This window comes from Saccopteryx bilineata, chromosome 4 (genome assembly GCF_036850765.1).
Source record: "Saccopteryx bilineata isolate mSacBil1 chromosome 4, mSacBil1_pri_phased_curated, whole genome shotgun sequence".
NCBI lineage: Eukaryota > Metazoa > Chordata > Mammalia > Chiroptera > Emballonuridae > Saccopteryx > Saccopteryx bilineata.
The window spans coordinates 132,138,701-132,158,699 of NC_089493.1; the positions used below are offsets into that span (position 1 = coordinate 132,138,701).

Here is a 19,999-nt window from a genome sequence, read left to right on the forward strand (position 1 = left end):
TCTAGCACCTGAGGCAGAGGCCATGGAGCCATCCTCAGCACACAGGGCCAACTTTGGTCCATTGGAGCCTTGGCTGTGGGAGGGGAAGAGAGAGATAGAGAGTAAAGAGAGGGAGGAGGGTGGAGAAGCAGATGGGCACTTCTCCTGTGTGCCCTGGCTGGGAATCAAACCCAGGATATCCACACGCCAGGCCGACACCTACCACTGAGCCAGCCGGCCAGGGCCGGGACCTATGAGTTTCTTAAGTGGGGTATATGTATACCTTTGGATGGTTATAAGTGTTCCCGGATCCTTAGCCCACACATAGAGTCATATTCCCCACGTTTTTCTTATACCCCATCTAACATTTTTAGGGTTTATGATGATAGTATTTATAGGGTTACATTTGCCAGTATTTTGGCGCTGCCTGTGGGGGCTATTCTGGGTAAAAGAATATGACTATCCTTATTTTTCCTGTTATTGTCTATAGTGGAAATGGTTCACAACCCCAGTAAGGTCAGAAATAGTCTTCAACATTTAAACACCTTGACTATACATTACCAGATCCAGGGCAAATGTAGATTCCAAGTCTCCTTAGTCCTATTTCCTGGCTTACATAGCTGCATTCAAAGGGCCTTTTTCCTTCTACTATTTCATCTACCTCAAATGCTCTTTTTATGATATTATGGGAGTTCCCCTTGTGCCTTGTTTCAAAATTGCTTTGAAATTTATCACAGAGGTCAAGCATGACTTGGGCACTACCTCCTGTCCAAATATATTCTTTGATAGTATCTCCTGTAATTCCATTTCTTAACTGACATTTTTATGGTTGTGGTGGCTTATGGGGGTTACCTCCTATACTATAAGGAATTACATACGAAAAGCAAAGTAAAACAATTAGACATGGGTTAATCTTATTTTTAAAGGGTCCTTGGTAGCTGTAATAGTCCATCCTGAGTGGCCTTTTTGATCCGTAAGTGATGAATCCACGCTGGGATGCCGTCGACCTTTACCGCATTTGGAGTAGTCAGGATGACATAGTAGGATTCCTTCCAGGCCAGAGTCAGTTCTTCCTTGATGAACTCCTTGATGAAGACATGGTCACCAGGCTGGAGCAGGCTCAGAGCTGGATGAAGAGAGAGTTTCTCACTCCTGCTTATGGATCTGCTCCTGTTTTTTCTGCAGCTCCTGTAATGACTTAATGAGTTCTTGGTTTCTTAATTCTGCTAACGTTTCAGCTCTAAGTTTGGAGGGCAATGGTGGTGGTTTCCCAAATACAATCTCATAAGGTGTGAACCCAGCTCTATAAGGGGGTACATAGTGTTTTCAAAATAGCAAAGGGAAGGAGATTGACCCAGTTTTCACCTGTCTCTGAAATGAATTTAGTCAGGACTTCTTTCAGAGTTCGCTTCATTCTTTTGACTTGTCCCAAACTCGGAGGCCTATAAGCACAGTATAATTTCCAGTTAATGTTGAGTGCCTTTTCGACTAGCTGTGAGACCTTAGACACAACCGCAGGCCCATTATCAGACCCAATATTAATGGGCAAGCCAAACCTGGGAATAATTTCATACAGCAGTTTCTTAACCACTGTTACTGAGGTCTTATTTCTAGTAGAGGAAGCTTTTCTACCCATCCTGAAACGATGTCAATAAAAACTAATAGTTAGTTATATCCCTGTGCTGGTGGCTTTACTTCAGTAAAATCTATGTCCCAGTGTTTTCACTTGGGAAAGCTCCTCTTTCCCTATTTCTCTTTATGGCTTCTCTATTTTGTTTAGTGTTTACTTAAGCAGACTAAACACTCGGACACTATGCCTTCTACAATAGATGCTAAGCCTGGCAAATAGTAATTTTTCTTAAGTAATTCTATTAGCTTAGTTTGGCCTATGTGAGTAGCTTGATGTAGCTGGCTGATAATCTCTCTGCCTAGGGCTTCAGGTAAGAATGGTCTCTTACCTGGCAACTCTAGCCATCCTTCTTTATTTCTAGACATTCCTTTTCTTTTGGCAAAATCCTCCTCTAGTTGGTTATAAAAAGGTCTCTCTGGCAACAAGGGTTCTGGTAAAGTCATTAAGATTTCTAAAGGCCTTACTGGTTTTAGGGCTACTTCTTTGGCTCCTTGATCAGCTGCCCGATTTCCTTTTGTCTCTGTTGAGTCTTTCTGGTGTCCTGGGCAATTAATAAGGGCTACAGTCTCTGGTAACCAAATGGCTTCTGATAAGGCTAAAATTTCTTCTTTGTTTTTGATGTCCTTACCAGCAGACATTAAAAATCCCCTCCTTATAAATTGCTGCATGAACATGGACAGTAGCAAAAGCATACCTACTGTCAGTGTAAATGTTGACCTTCTTTCCCTTGGCCCACCTCAATGCCTGAATGAGAGCGATAAGTTCTGCCCACTGAGCTAAGGTCTCGTGGGGCAAGGCTTGGGCCCATATGGTCTCATCAGGAGTCACTACAGCCGCTCCAGCATGTCGAACCTCATCTAGGACAAAACTGCTGCCATCTGTGAATAGCTGTTTTTTCCGCATCACGTAAGGGTACATCAATAAGGTCTGGTCTTGTAGTTTGAACAGAGTCCAGAACCTCAGGGCAGTCATGCAAGGGAGTGCTTGGATCCTCATCAGGCATCAGGCTTGCTGGGTTGATAGCCTGTATCTGGACAAACTTAATGCGAGGCTGATCTATGAGCAGAGCCTGATACTGTGTGATCCTAGCATTAGACATCTACCTTTCTGGAGTTCCTCTAAGCAAGGTCTCTACTGCATGTGGAGGAACAGGTGTTGCCCCATGGTCAATTTATTGGCCTCTCTCACTAGTATAGCAGTGGCCTCTATGGCTCTGAGACAGTTTGGCCATTCAAATGCAACAGGGTCCAGCTGCTTGGAGAGGTAAGCAATAGGCCTATGCCACCGCCCTAGCATTTGGGTCAAAATTCCTTTTGCTCTTCCATTGCTCTTATGAACAAAGATCTGGAAAGGCTTTATAATGTGTGGCAAAGCCAGGGTAGGGGCCTCAATGAGGGCCTTTTTGCAGATTTCAAAAGCTTCTTGTTTCTTATCTGTCCAAATTAACTCTTGAGTTCCTGCTGTACCAGAGTATAAAGGCTTGGCTATCTTGGCAAACCTAGGGATCCACAACCTGCAGTATCCAACTGCCCCGAGAAATTCTCAGAATTGTCTCTTGCTAGAGGGGGTTGGAATCAGAAGGATTGCCTCTATATGACTGGAGGAGAGAGTACGCTTCCCCTCCTCAATGTGGTAGCCTAGATAGGTAATAGGTCATTTTAGAGGTGCAGAGTTGTGCCTTTTTAGCTGACACTTGGTACCTGAGTCTGCATTATTTGTAAAAGACCCTCACTGGCTGTCTGGCAGCTTACCTCTGTTTCTGCAGCTAGAAGTAAATCATCTATGTACTGTAGCACCATGCATTCTGGATGTTCCTGGTGGAAGGTGAGCAGGTCCTGATGTAGCGCCTTATCAAAGAAAGTCAGTGAATTCTTGAAGTCTTGTGGCAATCTGGTCCATGTTAGTCCTGAAATGCCTGCCTCTGGGTCATTGCACGCGAAGTCAAAGATAGGCTGACTTACAGGGGCCAGAGAAATACTGAAGAAAAAACATCTTTCAAATCTAAGACTGTGTAAAATTTCAAATCTGGTGACAACAGGCTTAAGAGAGTGTGGGGGTTAGGCACAGTTGGGTGTATTGTCTCAACCCTCTTATTTACATCCCATCAGTCCTGAACTGGATAATAGTCCTTGGCACTTGGCTTCTGAGGAGTTTTCCATTGAGATTGGCAGGGAACAAGAATACCAGCTTCTACCAGTCTCTTAATATGGGGGGTTATTCCCTTTTTAACTTCCCTTGACAGAGGGTATTGTTTTACTCGTATGGGGATGGCACTTGCAGTAAGCTGAACAACTACTGGGGCTTGATGCTTTGCAAGCCCAGGTGTGTTGTTTTCTGCCCAAACTGAAGGGAATCTATGCTGTAAGTCTATTAAATACTCATTTGAAACTTCTGGTTCTTCCTTGGTATCTATATTTAGTAGATACTCCTCTGACAAAGGGCAGGTGACCATAAGCCACACCTGGCTATCAGACTCAGTGTGGAATTCAGCAGAGTTATGACTAAAAGAGATGGCAACCTTTAGTTTTCTTAACAAGTTTCTATCAAGTAAAGGATATGGACAATTCAGAATGACCAAAAAAGAATGGGTGACAGTATTGTCTTCTAAAATGACAGTTTGCCACGAAGTCCATGAACAAAGAATTGAATTCCCAGGAGCACCTTGTATGGGTACTTGCTCCCCTGAGAGCAGTCTAACAGGTGCAGTGAGAACAGAGCAGAGTGAGAAGCTCTGGTGTCAGTGAGTAAGTCTACCAGGTAGTCCCCTACTTGTAAAGTTACCTTGGGTTCCTGGGGGCTAACAGGTATGGAGCCCTTGCCCCGTCAGTCCTCCTGTAGATTAAGGACTCTTGGGATCAGCTGTGACTTTCCTTTTATCTTTGGACAATCTTTCCTCCAATGACCTTCTTCTTTACAATAAGCACACTGATTTCTGCTTAACTCAGGCTTTCCTCCTTTTTGGTTCCCTTTCTTTTTATTCTGGTGTTCTAAAACAGCTACAACCACCTTAGTCATCTTCTTAGTCTGTTTCTCCTCGAGAGTGTCTCTATTGCTATAAATTTTCTGGGCTACTTCTAACAATTAGGAAATTACCATCCCCGGGAAGCCTTTTTAATTTTTGTAGCTTCCTTCTAATATCTGGAGCTGACTGGAACACAAAAACTAAGTTAACTGCCCTAGCATTTTCTGGTGCCTCAGGGTCTAGAGGTGCATAGACCCTGTAAGCTTCTTGCAGTTTCTCTAAGAAAGCTGCGGGAGTCTCCTGAGAGCCCTGAATAACTTCTAACACTTTAGACAAGTTCATGGGTTTCTTAGCAGTTCCCCTGATCCCAGCTAACAGAAACGGGTGAAAAGTGTTCAAAGCCTCCCATCCTGCTGTGGTTTTGCGGTCCCATTTAGGTTGTCCTCCTCAGAGCCATTTCTCCCTAGCATGATGGCTTTTCTTGCCTCTGATTTGATTCTTTCTCCTCAGTAGTGAACAAGGTGACTAAAAGCTTCTGGCAGTCGTCCCAAGTGGGGTGATATGTGTACCGCACAGATTCTAACAGTTCTGTTAGGACCTGAGGCTTCTCTGAGAAACGGGGATTCTGAGCTTTCCAATTATACAAGTCACTAGAGTAAAAGAACATAAACAAGATAAGGTTCTTCCCTTTCCCTTACTTCTGCTAGTGGGGCTTCTCTTAAGGTTAAGAGAAACTGCTTTCTTTTCTTTTCTTGCCTCCTAGTCTATCTTGGTAGTAGCTCTGGGCTTTTGAAGCAGATGGAGCTGACAGGAGGAAGATGGAGGGGGCAATTCTAAATCTTTCTGGACAGCTTGTAAAACAGGTACCTTCTTTTCTGATTTTGGGGCTGTTGCTAGCAAAACATGATAACCATCCCTGACTATGCAGCCTTTCAGCCAGGAAAGGGAATTCACTACTAGGGCCCTCTACTGATCTATATTTGGGAACTGGTCTGGGTGGCCCTGGGACTTAGCTATTACAGTCCATACAGCTCTGGCATCTCTAGAATGTAATGAGCTCTGTGATTTGCCTACCCCAAAGGAAGGCCATTCTAGTTCACAAAGATTTCGAAGTCTCCCCTTGCTTAATTTTCTGCCATAATCATCAGAAAATCCAATTTTGAAATTATTAAGCATACACTCCAGAGGAATTTGACTCTTACTTTGCCCTTCCCCCATTGTTACAAACCATATTAGCACAAATGAGCTTCCCAAGATCACAAAAGGGATCAAGAACCGAGGTTGTGTTTGTTTTCTAAAATGTCCCCCGTTGGGTCCTACCTTCGAAAACCAAAGGACAGAGAGCTTTCAGACAAAGTTTGACATACAAAGAAGAGGATGCCCCGTGAGGAGCCCGTCATGTGCCTGCCTGGCCACATCCCTTGCAGAAACTTAGGTGCCTCTTGACATTGGCAGGTTGATATAAAGCCCTTACTCAGATCAAACTACGTCTGATACTGCCCTAACCCATATGAGGATTGCCACGCAACCGCAGGTTGGGACCCCCTCAGGCTTTGTGGCTAGTGCTGTGGAGTCGCAAACTGGAAACATAAGCACAGGCACCTGAGCTCCTCATTCACACAGCATTCACTCAGTGATTTTCAGTGTAGATACAGAATAACAAAGCAAAAGCTAAGAATGAGATCTCGGCAGGAGCAAAATCAGAGAGGGACCCTTGAAAATAAAGGTCCTCTATCCAGTGAAGAATGCAGAAGGGAAATTCTGAAGAGGGATCAAACCAGATATCCTCTAGGATAATTTGTAAAAATAAATGAAAGCAACAAAACAAGCAGAGGGTAAACATATGGGAGAGCAAATCCAAACGTGTCCTGGGAAGCCCGAGGTGGGACTTAACTCAGTCTTCCCGAGAGCACACAAACTCCTCTGCCAAAACAAACTTTAAATTACTTTCCGCCAATGTCTTAGCCCCAGAGAGCCTATGGCACAAGTGCGATTGCGTCTGATCTTCTATCACAGTAGTTTCAAATTGGCTAGCCACAAACAAATTACAAATTGCAAATTGCTCTACTCACCTCTGGAGGGTTTCCCAATGACTCCAAATGGGTAGATGGGTATACCAATTGTAGTTGACTGTTGGCCAGACAGAAGTGGGGCCCTGTAACATCTCAGGTGGCGCCTCCCCTGCTGGATTTCCATTCCTAGCAGTCAAACCGAGGAGGCCAGCTGCTAGTGTGTGGCTGAACCAGATGTGCCCATAAGACACAATCTTGCTGGAGCCTCCAAATTATGTTGTAGTGAAACCAGTGATAGTATACAGACGTTCTCCACACCAAAATTCAAATTTAAAGGAGTCTTTTATTCAAAGCCTGCGACCACATGGAGACCTAAATCAGTCAAATCATGCAGCCCTGAACACAGTTTGAAGTTAGCTTTTAAAGAAAAAAAAATCACACTCTTACTAGGGAATGGGGAGGAGGGGAAGCCTAGCAGTAAAACAAAGCAGTGAAACAAGCTCATTTATAGTGTTTATCAGGAGAATGATTAATTCAGGGAAAAACATTCTGGGAACATCTGCAACCTTGTAGAACTAGCCTAAGGCCACAGCCTGTTATACCAGTCAAGGCCAGGGGTAGGGAATCTTTTAGAAAAAGTAAGTTCTGCTGAAAGTCTCTTTGTTTTAGAATAAGTTCTGCTTAATTTCAAAATCAATACATTAAAATCTTTTAAATATTGTTAGATGGTATTTAATAGTTGACTTCTCATCAGAAACTATTGACAACAAAAGAGACTAGAATATCATCTTGAAAGTGTTGAAAGAAAATACACTGTCAACCTAGAAATCTATACCCAGGAAAAATATTGTTCAAGAGTGAAGGCTATGCTTAGTATGGCAAAAATTTTATAGCATATACAAATACTAAATCATTATACCATGTACCTGTATACCTGAGTAGTAGTCTGGGCAAATATAAAAAACTTCTCTTTTTTTGCCTCTTTTTCTCTTAATTTCTTTATAGACTGTGTAACTATTGAAAACTAAAGTTACAATGTTGTTTTAGGGCTTATGATGTATGTTTGGGGACATACAGGCCTCTAAGATCACAAACATTTTATATTTTATGTGTAATAGTTCATTATTAACTATAAGGGAACTGTGAAAACTTAATGATATGTAATACTGGGGAACAAAATTTTTCTTGCATCCACAAAAACACTTGTTCTTACCTAATTCAAGTGTGCTGATCTCAATTCTGACAGTTTTTTTTCTGAAAGCTACAGGTTTTTTTGCAATTCAAGATTTTAAGTTTTTATCTTATTATAAAATCTTCAACATTTTAGCGTAACATAATGAAGTAGAATGTCTTCTTGGACATCATCTTTGTGAAAATATAATAGTTTATATAATGCAGTAAATACATTAATAGATATGATTGCATCAGAATTTGTCTACAATTTCAAAATACAACTTATTAAAACACTTATTTTAATCATAAAATTTGTGCAAAACTTATTTAAATTTTATTCAGGTAAAAATTTGCATTTGTAGCTCTTGCATTTGTGTACTTGTTGAGGACAATCTCGTTTGATGCTCCAGCAGTAGTCTACTCATCACTAACAGCTCCAAGATTTTCAGGAAACTTATCAAGGTGACTGTTCAGGAAGTGAATCTTTTTTTTTTTTAAGCAATCTTTTTTTTTTTTTAATCTTTTTTTTTTCTTTATTCATTTTTAGAGAGGAGAGAGAGGGAGAGAGAGAGAGAGAGAGACAGAGAGAGACAGAGAAGGGGGGAGGAGCTGGAAGCATCAACTCCCATATGTGCCTTGACCAGACAAGCCCAGGGTTTCGAACCCGGCGACCTCAGCATTTCTAGGTCGACGCATTATCCACTGCGCCACCACAGGTCAGGTCAGGAAGTGAATCTTAACGCTCATATTACATCCAATGTCAAGGAAAGCCAACAGCATCTTTTAAACCAGAAGTTCATTGTTTTCTGCTTTTTTGTTGCCAAGGAAGTTCCTTGTAACTGCCACAAAAGACTACCATGCTGCTTTCTCCTCCTTATTCATCTTCCTGGCAAATTCTTTGTCACGTAGGAGGGTTCAAATTTGAGGTCCATCGAATACACCTGCTTTTATCTTCTCGAAAGACAAGGCAGGAAAAGCAGAAATAATATATTGAAAGCATTCACTTTATCTATTCAAAGCCTGAAAAAACTGCTTCATTAAGCCAACTTTGATATGAAGTGGGGGAAGAATGATCTTGTCTCAATTAACTATAGGTTCATTCACAATATTTTGCATCCCTACTTCCAGAGCTTTACATTTTGGCCACTCCTTCTATGTCCAGTGTTTCTCCCGAGCTCGACTGTCCCACAAACACAGAAAGCAAGGATACTTCGTAAAACCTCTCTGTTGTCCTAGCAGGAAATTTACCATTTTAAGATCCACACAAATGATTCAGTTATGCTCCTCATACTTCAGAAAGTCAAGGACAATTTTTATGTCATTCTTACTAAGTCATTCAATTCAGGTTGGCTAAACTGCTGAAGGGTTAATGACTGCTTGGCATCAGAAGAAGACCCTTCAGATTCTACAACCCTTTCCTCATGCATCTTATCAAAATATACTTGATTACCATGTTCACTTTCTTTGTCCTTAGAAGAAACAAAACCATTGAAAACTGGATCTGGCAGTGTCTCAGATTGTGGGATAGGTCGTATTGCTGAAGAAATATTAGGATATGCGATCATATGCTGTTTTTTCTTGCTGATGCCCTTTGTAGGGATCAGATAGAAATAAAAGTTACTGCTGTGGTCCTTAGGTTCACGCCAAACCATGGGAATACCAAAAGGCATTCCTTTGCATTTTCCTTTTGTCCAGTCATGAGCATTTCCTCACAATTATGACACACAATATGAGGAGCCCAATTCTTGTCATGATCGCCAAGCGGAACTTAAAAATAGGCAATATATGCACATGTCACAAATGATGAAATATTGTGCCTTTGACATTGAAGTGTGTAACAGCCACATATATAACAGAAGGTGTCAGGACTATTCTTACATTTACGCCTACTTGAAGAAGCCATGATTCAATCTTAAAATAAGAGGGTGTTTTTATCACATAATAATTTTTTACATTTAAAAACAACTACAATTATGTAAAAGTGATATTTATAAAACATTAATTGCCTTGTGGTTATGTTCGATCCAAGAGTCGTTGCCCTTTAACTCCAATTTAAAAACCAATGCATGACATTAACTATAACAAAAAGAAATTAAGATTGCATAAAAACTAGAGCATGCACCAAAAAACGGATTTCAGATTTGGAATCAGCAATGCAGAAATATATAGAAACAGTTCTAAAACTTCATGCACCAGGAAAAAAAAAATTGTTCCCAGTATAATATAATTCCTAGGGATAGCTATTATAGAAATCCAAAATATAATAGCTGAAAATCCAACAGGAAAATTACACTGGAATTAAACAGAAACACAAACATTGTGTGTGTGTGTGTGTGTGTGTGTGTGTGTGTGTGTGTGTGTGTGTAAGTAATACAACCCCTAATATCGCGGTCTACTTTTTGTGGTCCCACTGTATCACAGATTCTTTTTTTTTTTTTAATTTATTTATTAAATTTAATGCAGTGACATTGATAAATCAGGGTACATATGTTGAGAGAAAACATCTCTAGATTATTTTGACATTTGATTGTGCTGTATACCCCTCCCCCAAAGTTAAATTGTCTTGTCACCTTCTATCTGGTTTTCTTAGTGCCCCTCCCCTCCCCCAACCCCTCTCTCCTTCTTCACCCCATCCCCCCTCTCCCCTCCCCCCATTCCCCACCCCTGTTGCCATCACATTCTTGTTCATGTCTCTGAGTCTCATTTTTATGTCCCTTCTATGTATGGATTCATGTAGTTCTTAGTTTTTTTTCTGATTTATTTATTTCACTCCGTATAATGTTATCAAGGTCCATCCATGTTATTGTAAATGATCCGATGTCATCATTTCTTATGGCTGAGTAGTACTCCATAGTATATATGTACCAAAGCTTTTTAATCCACTCGTCCTCTGACGGACACTTGGGTTGTTTCCAGATCTTCGCTATTGTGAACAATGCTGCCACAAACATGGGGGTGCATTTCTCCTTTTCGAGCCGTTCTATGGTGTCCTTGGGGTATATTCCTAAAAGTGGGATGGCTGGGTCAAAAGGCAGTTCGATTTTCAGTTTTTTGAGGAATCTCCATACTGTTTTCCACGGAGGCTGCACCAGTCTGCATTCCCACCAGCAGTGCAGGAGGGTTCCCTTTTCTCCACATCCTTGCCAGCACTTATTCTGTGTTGTTTTGTTGATGAGCTCCATTCTGACTGGTGTGAGGTGATATCTCATTGTGGTTTTAATTTGCATTTCTCTAATGATTAGTGATGTTGAGCATTTTTTCATATGCCTGTTGGCCATCTGTATGTCCTCTTTGGAGAAGTGTCTATTCATCTCTTTTGCCCATTTTTGGATTGGATTGTTTGTCTTCCTGGTATTGAGATTTACGAGTTCTTTATAAATTTTTGTTATTAACCCCTTATCAGACGTATTGTCAAATATGTTCTCCCATTGTGTAGTTTGTCTTTTTATTCTGTTCTTGTTGTCTTTAGCTGTGCAAAACCTTTTTAGTTTGATATAGTCCCATTTGTTTATCCTGTCTTTTATTTCACTTCCCCATGGAGATAAATCATCAAATATATTGCTCCGAGAGATGTCGGAGAGCTTACTGCCTATGTTTTCTTCTAAGATGCTTATGGTTTCACAGCCTACATTTAAGTCTTTTATCCATTTTGAGGTTTTTTTTGTGAGTGGTGTAAGCTGGTGATCTAGTTTCATTTTTTTGCAGGTAGCTGTCCAATTTTCCCAACACCATTTGTTAAAGAGGCTGTCTTTACTCCATTGTATTTCCTTGCCTCCTTTGTCAAATATCAGTTGTCCATAGAGCTGTGGGTTTATTTCTGGGTTCTCTGTTCTGTTCCATTGATCTATATGCCTGTTTTTATACCAGTACCAGGCTGTTTTGAGTACAATGGCCTTGTAGTATAACTTGATATCAGGGAGTGTGATACCTCCCACTTTATTCTTCTTTTTTAAGATTGCTGAGGCTATTCGTGTTCTCTTTTGGTTCCATATAAATTTTTGGAATATGTGTTCTATATCTCTTGAAGTATGTCATTGGTATTTTAATTGGTATTGCATTGAACTTATAGATTGCTTTCGGTAATATAGACATTTTAATGATGTTTATTCTTCCTAACCATGAGCACAGTATATGCTTCCACTTGTTTGTATCTTCCTTGATTTCTTTTATCAATGCTTTGTAATTTTCCGAGTACAAGTCTTTAGTCTCCTTGGTTAAGTTTATTCCTAGGTACTTTATTTTTTTGGTTGTAGTTGTGAAGGGGATTGTTTCCTTAATTTCTCTTTCTGACTGTTCATTGTTGGTGTATAAAAATGCCTCTGATTTCTGAGTATTGATTTTATATCCTGCCACTTTGCTGAATTTATTTATCAGGTCCAGTAGCTTTTTGACTGAGACTTTAGGGTTTTCTATATACAATATCATATCATCTGCAAATAATGATAGTTTTACTTCTTCTTTTCCCACTTGAATTCCTTTTATTTCTTCTTCTTGTCTGATAGCTGTGGCTAGGACTTCCAGGACCATGTTAAATAAGAGTGGTGAAAGGGGGCACCCCTGCCTTGTTCCTGATCTGAAGGGTATTGCTTTTAATTTTTGCCCATTGAGTATGATGTTGGCTGTGGGTTTCTCATAGATGGCTTTTATCATGTTGAGGTATGTTCCCTGTATTCCCACTTTGCTGAGAGTTTTGATCATGAATGGGTGCTGGATTTTATCAAATGCTTTTTCTGCATCTATTGAAATTATCATATGGTTTTTCTCCTTTTTGTTTATGTGATGAATCACATTGATTGATTTACAAATATTGTACCATCCTTGCCTCCCCAGAATAAATCCCACTTGATCATGGTGTATGATTTTTTCCATATATTGTTGGATCCGGTTTGCTAATATTTTGTTGAAGATTTTAGCATCTATATTCATCAGAGATATTGGCTTATAATTTTCTTTCTTTGTGTTGTCTTTGCCTGGTTTTGGAATCAGAATTATGTTCGCCTCATAAAAGGAGCTTGGAAGTCTTCCTTCCTCTTGAATTTTTTGAAATAGTTTGAGAAGGATAGGAGTTAGTTCTTCTTTGAATATTTGGTAGAATTCTGTTGTGAAGCCATCGGGCCCTGGACTTTTCTTTGTTGGGAGTTTTTTGATAACTGTTTCGATCTCCTTTGTTGTAATCGGTCTGTTTAGGTTTTCTGATTCTTCCAGATTGATTTTTGGAGATTGTATGTTTCAAGGAATTTGTCCATTTCATCTAGGTTGTCTAGTTTTTTGGCATACAGTTCTTCATAGTATTTTCTTACAATATTTTGTATTTCTGTTATGTCAGTTGTTATTTCTCCCCTCTCATTTCTAATTTTATTTGAGTCCTCTCTCTTTTTCTTGGTGAGTCTAGTTAAAGGTTCATCAATCTTGTTTACCTTTTCAAAGAACCAGCTCCTAGTTTCATTGATCTTCTGTATTGTTTCTTTAGCCTCTATGTCATTTATTTCTGCTCTGATCTTTATTATTTCCTTCCTTCTACTACATTTGGGCTTTACTTGCTGTTCTTTTTCTAATTCTTTTAGATGCAGGGTTGTTTATTTGAGCTTTTTCTAGCTTCTCAAAGTGTGCCTGTAGTGCTATGAACTTCCCTCTCAGCACTGCTTTCGCTGTGTCCCATAAATTTTGAGTTGTTGTATGCTCATTGTCATTCGTTTCTAGGAATTTTTAAATTTCTTCTTTGATCTCATTCTTAATCCATTCATTATTTAACAACCTGCTATTTAGTTTCCATGTGTTTGAGAATTTTTGAGCTTTTCTGTTGTGATTCATTTCTAGTTTCATGCCATTGTGATCGGAGAAAGTGCTTGATACGATTTCAGTCTTCTTAAATTTGTTGAGAGCACTTTTGTGCCCTAACATGTGGTCTATCCTAGAGAATGTACCATGAGCACTTGAAAAGAATGTATATTCTGCTGCTTTAGGGTGAAAGGTTTTGAAGATATCTATTAAATTGAGTTGATCTAGTGTTTCCAATAAGTCTGCTGTTTCTTTGTTAATTTTCTTTCTTGAGGATCTATCTAGTGATGTTAGTGGGGTATTGAAATCCCCTACTATTATAGTGTTGCTGTTGATCTCGCCCTTTAAATCCATCAAAGTCTGCTTTATATATTTAGGTGCTCCTATATTAGGTGCATAGATACTTATAATAGTTATATCTTCCTGTTAGATTACTCCCTTTATCATTATGTAGTGGCCTTCTTTATCTCTTACTATATCCTTTGTTTTAAAGTCCAATTTGTCTGATACAAGTATTGCTACTCCAGCCTTTTTTTCATTTCCATTTGCATGAAACGTTTTTTTCCATCCTTTTACCTTCAATCTATGTGTGTCTTGTTCTAAGGTGTGTCTCTAGTAGACAACATATGTATGGGTCCTGTTTTCTTATCCACGCAGCTACCCTATGTCTTTTGATTAGATCATTTAATCCATTTACATTTAAGGTTATTATTGATATGTAGTTGTTTATTGCCATTTTCTTCTTTAAAGGTGTATTTCTTTTTTTTTTTTTTTTTTTTTGCTGTATTCTTTTCCCACTTTGATCTGTTTACACCAGGCCCCTTAATATTTCCTGCAGCATTGCTTTGGTTGTAATGAATTCCTTGAGTTGTTTTTTATCTGGGAAGCTTTTTATTTCTCCTTTGATTTTAAACGATAGCTTTGCTGGATAAAGTAGTGTTGGTTGTAGGTTCTTGTTCTGCATTACTTTGAATATTTCTTGCCATTCCTTTCTGGCCTCAAGTGTTTCTGTTGAGAAGTCAGATGTCATCCCTATGGGGGCTCCTTTGTAGGTGATAACTTTTTTTTCTCTTGCAGCTTTTAATATTTTCTCTTTATCGCTTAGCTTAGGTATTTTAATTATGATGTGTCTTGGTGTAGGTTTCTTTGGGTTTCTCTTTAATGAAGTCCTCTGTGCTTCTTGGATTTGTGAGAGTTTCTCTTGCATTAATTGAGGGAAGTTTTCAGCTATGATATGATTGAAGAAAGTCTCTATCCCTTGTTCTTTTTCTTCTTCTTCAGGAACCCCTATGATGCGGATGTTATTTTTCTTCATGTTGTCACAGAGCTCTCTAAGAGTTTCCTCTGACTTTTTGAGTCTTTTTTCTCTTTTCTTCTCTGCTTTCATGCCTTCATTCCAGTTGTCCTCTAACTCGCTGATTCGATCCTCTGCTCTATCTATCCTGTTTTTAATTCCTTCCATTGTGGTCTTTATTTCTGATATTGTATTTGTTGTCTCCAATTGATTCTTTTTTATACTTGCTGTTTCTTTATTTAGGTTTTCAAACTGCCCCTCCATTGTTGTTCTAAGATCCCTAAGCATCCTTACAATCATTATTTTGAACTCCGCATCTGGAAGTTTGATTATTTCCATATCACTCAGTTCATCTCTTGAAGGTGTCTCTTGTGGTTTCATTTGGATTGCACTCCTTTGTCTTCTCATCCTCTTTTTTTTTTGTTTTATTTGTAGAGTTGGTTGAGTCTAGGCTTGGTGTTGTCTGCCTCCAGTTTTCAGTTGTGTTATTTCTAGGTCTTCTTGGGTTGGTATCAGCTGTTATCTGTAATCCACTTTTGGATTTGGGCAGCTTTGAAGTCTTGATTTGTTTGTTTTCTTAACAGGTGATAGTCTTGTTTACTGATCTCAGCAGGGGGCTTCCTTGAAACTGTATCCAGGAATGCGGTGGGTGTAACCTGAGACTCTGAAGGCCTCTTTAGCCAGCTAGACTCACTGGGGGTAGGGTGTTTTCTCAGCTTCAGTAGGGGGAGGTGTATCTCAGATCTCCATGGAGACCTGAGTTACTGCCCCTCCTCCCCACTTCTTGTTTTCAGCTGTGTCTTGTTGCGCTGATTGGAGCTGGAGAGATGTCCGGAGGTCTCTGATCCGGAAGTACTTCAGCTCTGTTTTGTGAAAGGTTCAGTCCCTCCCCCAGCTATGACCGCCTCCAGCACGGATGAGTCAGCCCTTTTAGCTCCTCTCCTGCATTCCTTATCCCCTCACAGCCTGTCCCTCTCCCTCTCCTCTCCATCTGGGAGATAAGCTGGTCCTTTCAATGCACCTCGCTCCCTGGTCGCCAGGCAAGTGGCTGTGAGCAGTAGTTTCTGCTCCCCACCCTTCGAGATCCTCTCTGGGCTCTCAGCCCCACCCCTCCCTTTGTTCCGGCAAGCAGAGGAGGTTCAGGGGCTCCCTACCAGGACTCCTGTGATTTCCTCTTTGCTCCTTGGTTTTTGAGAGCCAGTCTTGCAGTTTAGAGTTGGTTTTTCATGCTGATTTTTCCTAAATTGATTTGTATTCCAGTTTGGTGGTGAGAGCTGGGTGTCTGTGCATCCGCCTACTCCGCTGCCATCTTTTTCTCTGTATCACAGATTCTTAAATTGTATATATCTAATTTTGTATCTCAGATTATTGCGGAATTTTGCGGTGTATATAATATATTTTTATATATTTAAATTATTTTTGCAGTAAAATAAACATTTTTTAACCTACGAAATTGAAAATATAAGATAATTAAAACACATTAAAAGAATATTTAATTGATATAAGGTCTTAAAATATATAGAGATAATAAAATAAATATAATGTCAATATTTCGTGTATTTTCACCTATCATGGGCGGATATTGGAACCTAACCCCTGCGGTAGAAGAGGGACCACTTATAAGGGATTCTTCTCTCCTGATGAAGTCCATCACTCTGTGATAGATAATGCTGTGAAGCTGGCAAAGCTACTAGGAGGAGATGGCTTCAATAACATGACTCCTGATGACATTAATGACCTGATTGATGCCCTGATCGATGGACGAAGTCGTGACGGAGATGACGAAGTCGGCAAGTGAAGAAGAGGAAGAGGAACAAGAGGAACTAGGGGTTGAAGAAGAAGAGAAGGTTGACCTAACACTTGATTGCCTCGCAACCATGGTCAGAATGGCCAAATAACTTCAAGTGGCTCAGGAATGGAACCCCCAAATGCTTCATTCATTGCAGTTCTCAAATACAATAGAGTTTGGCATACTAGTTTTTAAAAACCTCTCCCAGAAGTAAAAGCAGCGCCAGCAACTCCTCATAACTATGTTCCTCACTCAGAAGAAGACACCAGTTTGCTACAGCTTTAGCAAAAACAGAAGTTATAGACGAGGGTGAAGATACAGTACCTCTTGATGAAATGGTGCCTTCAGAAGACCTGTAATGGTCTTGTTGGCTGTGCAGTACATTCATCTCATCATCATCACCTTCATCGTCATCAGTACTGCACAGCTAATTCATCATCATTTTCATTCATGTTGTAGTATATTCACTGGTGAGTACCCATATAGAATTTTATATGTTGTTAAAATTACGTAGGTTTAAGAGTGTATAAAGTGTTTTAAGAGCATAGGAAGTGTTTATAAGAGGGTAGGAAAGGTTAATAACAGTGTGGGAAAGGTTTATAAGAGTGTGTGGTGGGTTTATACAGCCTTAAAATATAATAAATAATTAAATATAAGGTCACTACTTTGCGGATTTTTGCCTATCATAGCGGGCTCTGGAACCTAACCCCCGCAATTTATGAGGGACCACTGTATACAAAATAATAGAGTTTCAAAATACATAAAGAAAAAATTGACAGAATATAGGCCAAAGAAGAGAATTTTACAATCATAGTTGATTTTACCGTTATCCTTTCTTCAGTTGATGGAACTAGGCTAGACAAAAAAAAACAACAAAACACCAGCAAACATAGACTATCTGAAGAGTACTGTCAACTACCTAGCCTTAATTGAACATTATAGCAAACAGTGGTGAATACATATTCTTTTCAAGTGTATGTGGTATGTTTATAAAAATAAACTACAACCTGTGTGAAAAAACAAGTCTCTCATTTAGAGAGCCTGGAGCCATACAGAGTTTGTTATCTGATCTCAATGAAATTGAATTAGAAAGCAATAATTACAAGATAATCAGCAAACAACTTCTAAATGAACATCAGTCAAAGAAGATATAGTCACTTCAGCAAATAGTATCAAAACAAGTGGACATGTGTATGGGCTAAAATGAACCTTAACCTTTATTTCAAATTGTGTACATAAAATTGGACTTAAAAAAACGCCCTAAATGTAAAAGTTAAAGCTAAAGCTATTAAACTTCTAACGGAAATCACAGGAGAGAATCCTTGTAACATGAGTTAGGCAAAGATTTCATTAAAAGCATAAACTAAAAGCAAATATTGGTAAAATGTACTTTATCAGAATTAGATTCACTTTTTGTAAGGCACTTAAGAAAACAAAAAGGCAAATTACATACTGGGACAAAGTTTTTACAAAATACATATACAGTGAGTCTGTAAAGTCATGGTGCACTTTTGACCGGTCACAGGAAAGCAACAAAAGATGATAGAAATGTGAAATCTGCACCAAATAAAAGGAAAACTCTCCCAGTTTCATACCTATTCAGTGCAGTTCAATGTGCCTAACTCATGTTACAAGTGTTCTCTCCTGTGATTTCTGTTACAAGTTTAATAGCTTTAACTTTTACATTTAGGGTGTTTTTTTAAGTCCAATTTTATGTACACACTTTGAAATAAAGGTTAAGGTTCATTTTAGCCCATACACATGTCCACTTGTTTTGATACTATTTGCTGAAGAGACTGTATCTTCTTTGACTCGATGTTCATTTAGAAGTGTTTTGCTGATTATCTTGTAATTATTGCTTTCTAATTCAATTTCATCTGTGGGCTCACGCACAGATTTTTTAGGGCTCCTTAGGTAGCTATCCCGTATAGCCTCTACAGACTCGTCACTGACTCATGGCCTACCAGAACGGGTTTCTCCAACAAACTGCCAGTTTTCTTCAACTGCTTATCCCACCGAGTAATGTTATTCCTATGTGGTGGCACTTCATTATAAACGCGCCGATATTCACGTTGCACTTTGGTCACGGATTCAAATGTAGCAAGCCACATAACACACTGAACTTTCCTCTGTTCTGTCTACATCTCGACTGGCATGGCCGTGGGCTGCTCCGCTGTATACACGGTGTTAACGTCATCATCTGCGCATGCGCACATGCTGCCACATCATCCTACAGAAACTGGGAGGGTTTTCCTTTTACTTGGTGCAGATTTCACATTTCTGTCGTCTTTTGTTGCTTTCCTGTGACAGGTCAAAAGTGCACCGTGACTTTATGGACACATTGTATGATAAAGGGTTTGTGTCAAGAATACATTAAGAATTTTTACAACTCAAAGCAACTCAGTTTTTAAATGGACAGATTTGAACAAACATTTCATGATACATGATTGATTAGTAAGTGCACGGAGAGGTGCTGGACACCACTTGTGAAGAAAGAACGAGACCAACATTGCCCAATGTTGCTGAGGCTGTGCAGCAACTGCAATTTTCTGACCTTGCCAGTGAGAGTGCAGATATGTGTTTTCTTTAGAAAACCATAGGCAGTAGCATATAAAGTTAAACATACATTCACCATTATACCTAGCAATTCCACTTAAAGATATTATCCTGGCCCTGGCTGGTTGGCTCAGTGGTAAAGCGTCAGCCCAGCATGTGGAAGTAAGTCCCAGGTTCAATTCCCAGTCAGAGCACACAGGAGAAGTGACCATCTGCTTTTCAACCACTCCCCCCCCATTCTCTCTCTCTCTCTTTCTCTCTACCTCCTGCAGCCATGCCTTGAATAGTTCAAGCAGGTTGGCCCCGAGTGCTGAAGAGGGCTTCCTGGTCTCGCCTCAGGTGCTAAAATAGCTCGATTGCCGAGCAATGGAGTAATGGCCTTAGATGGGCAGAGCATTGCCCAGTAGTGGTCTTGCCAGGTAGATCCCAGTCCAGGCACATGTGGGAGTCTGTCTCTCTGCCTCCCTGCCTCTAGGTAAATAAATTTTAAAAAAAGATACTAACCTGGCCCTGGCCAGTTGGCTCAGCGGTAGAGCATCGGCCTAGCATGCGGAGGACCCGGGTTCGATTCCCGGCCAGGGCACACAGGAGAAGCGCCCATTTGCTTCTCCACCCCTCCGCCGCGCTTTCCTCTCTGTCTCTCTCTTCCCCTCCCGCAGCCAAGGCTCCATTGGAGCAAAGATGGCCCGGGCGCTGGGGATGGCTCTGTGGCCTCTGCCTCAGGCGCTAGAGTGGCTCTGGTCGCAACATGGCAACGCCCAGGATGGGCAGAGCATCGCCCCCTGGTGGGCAGAGCCTCGCCCCATGGTGGGCGTGCCGGGTGGAT

At 40.2% G+C, this 19,999-nt stretch overlaps 1 protein-coding gene across 6 annotated transcripts in view; it reads left to right on the forward strand.

The window, feature by feature from the left end:
• Positions 1 to 19,999, forward strand: part of PEAK1 (pseudopodium enriched atypical kinase 1) — a 275,077-nt gene that overhangs the window by 139,414 nt on the left and 115,664 nt on the right. Inside the window, exon 3 of one of the 6 annotated variants that reach the window (XM_066278294.1) lies at positions 16,493 to 17,087. The exons of the other annotated variants lie outside the window; for them this stretch is intronic. The gene's annotated coding sequence lies outside the window, so the exon portion shown is untranslated. The remainder of the gene's footprint in view (positions 1 to 16,492; positions 17,088 to 19,999) is intronic. 6 annotated transcript variants of the gene reach the window in all.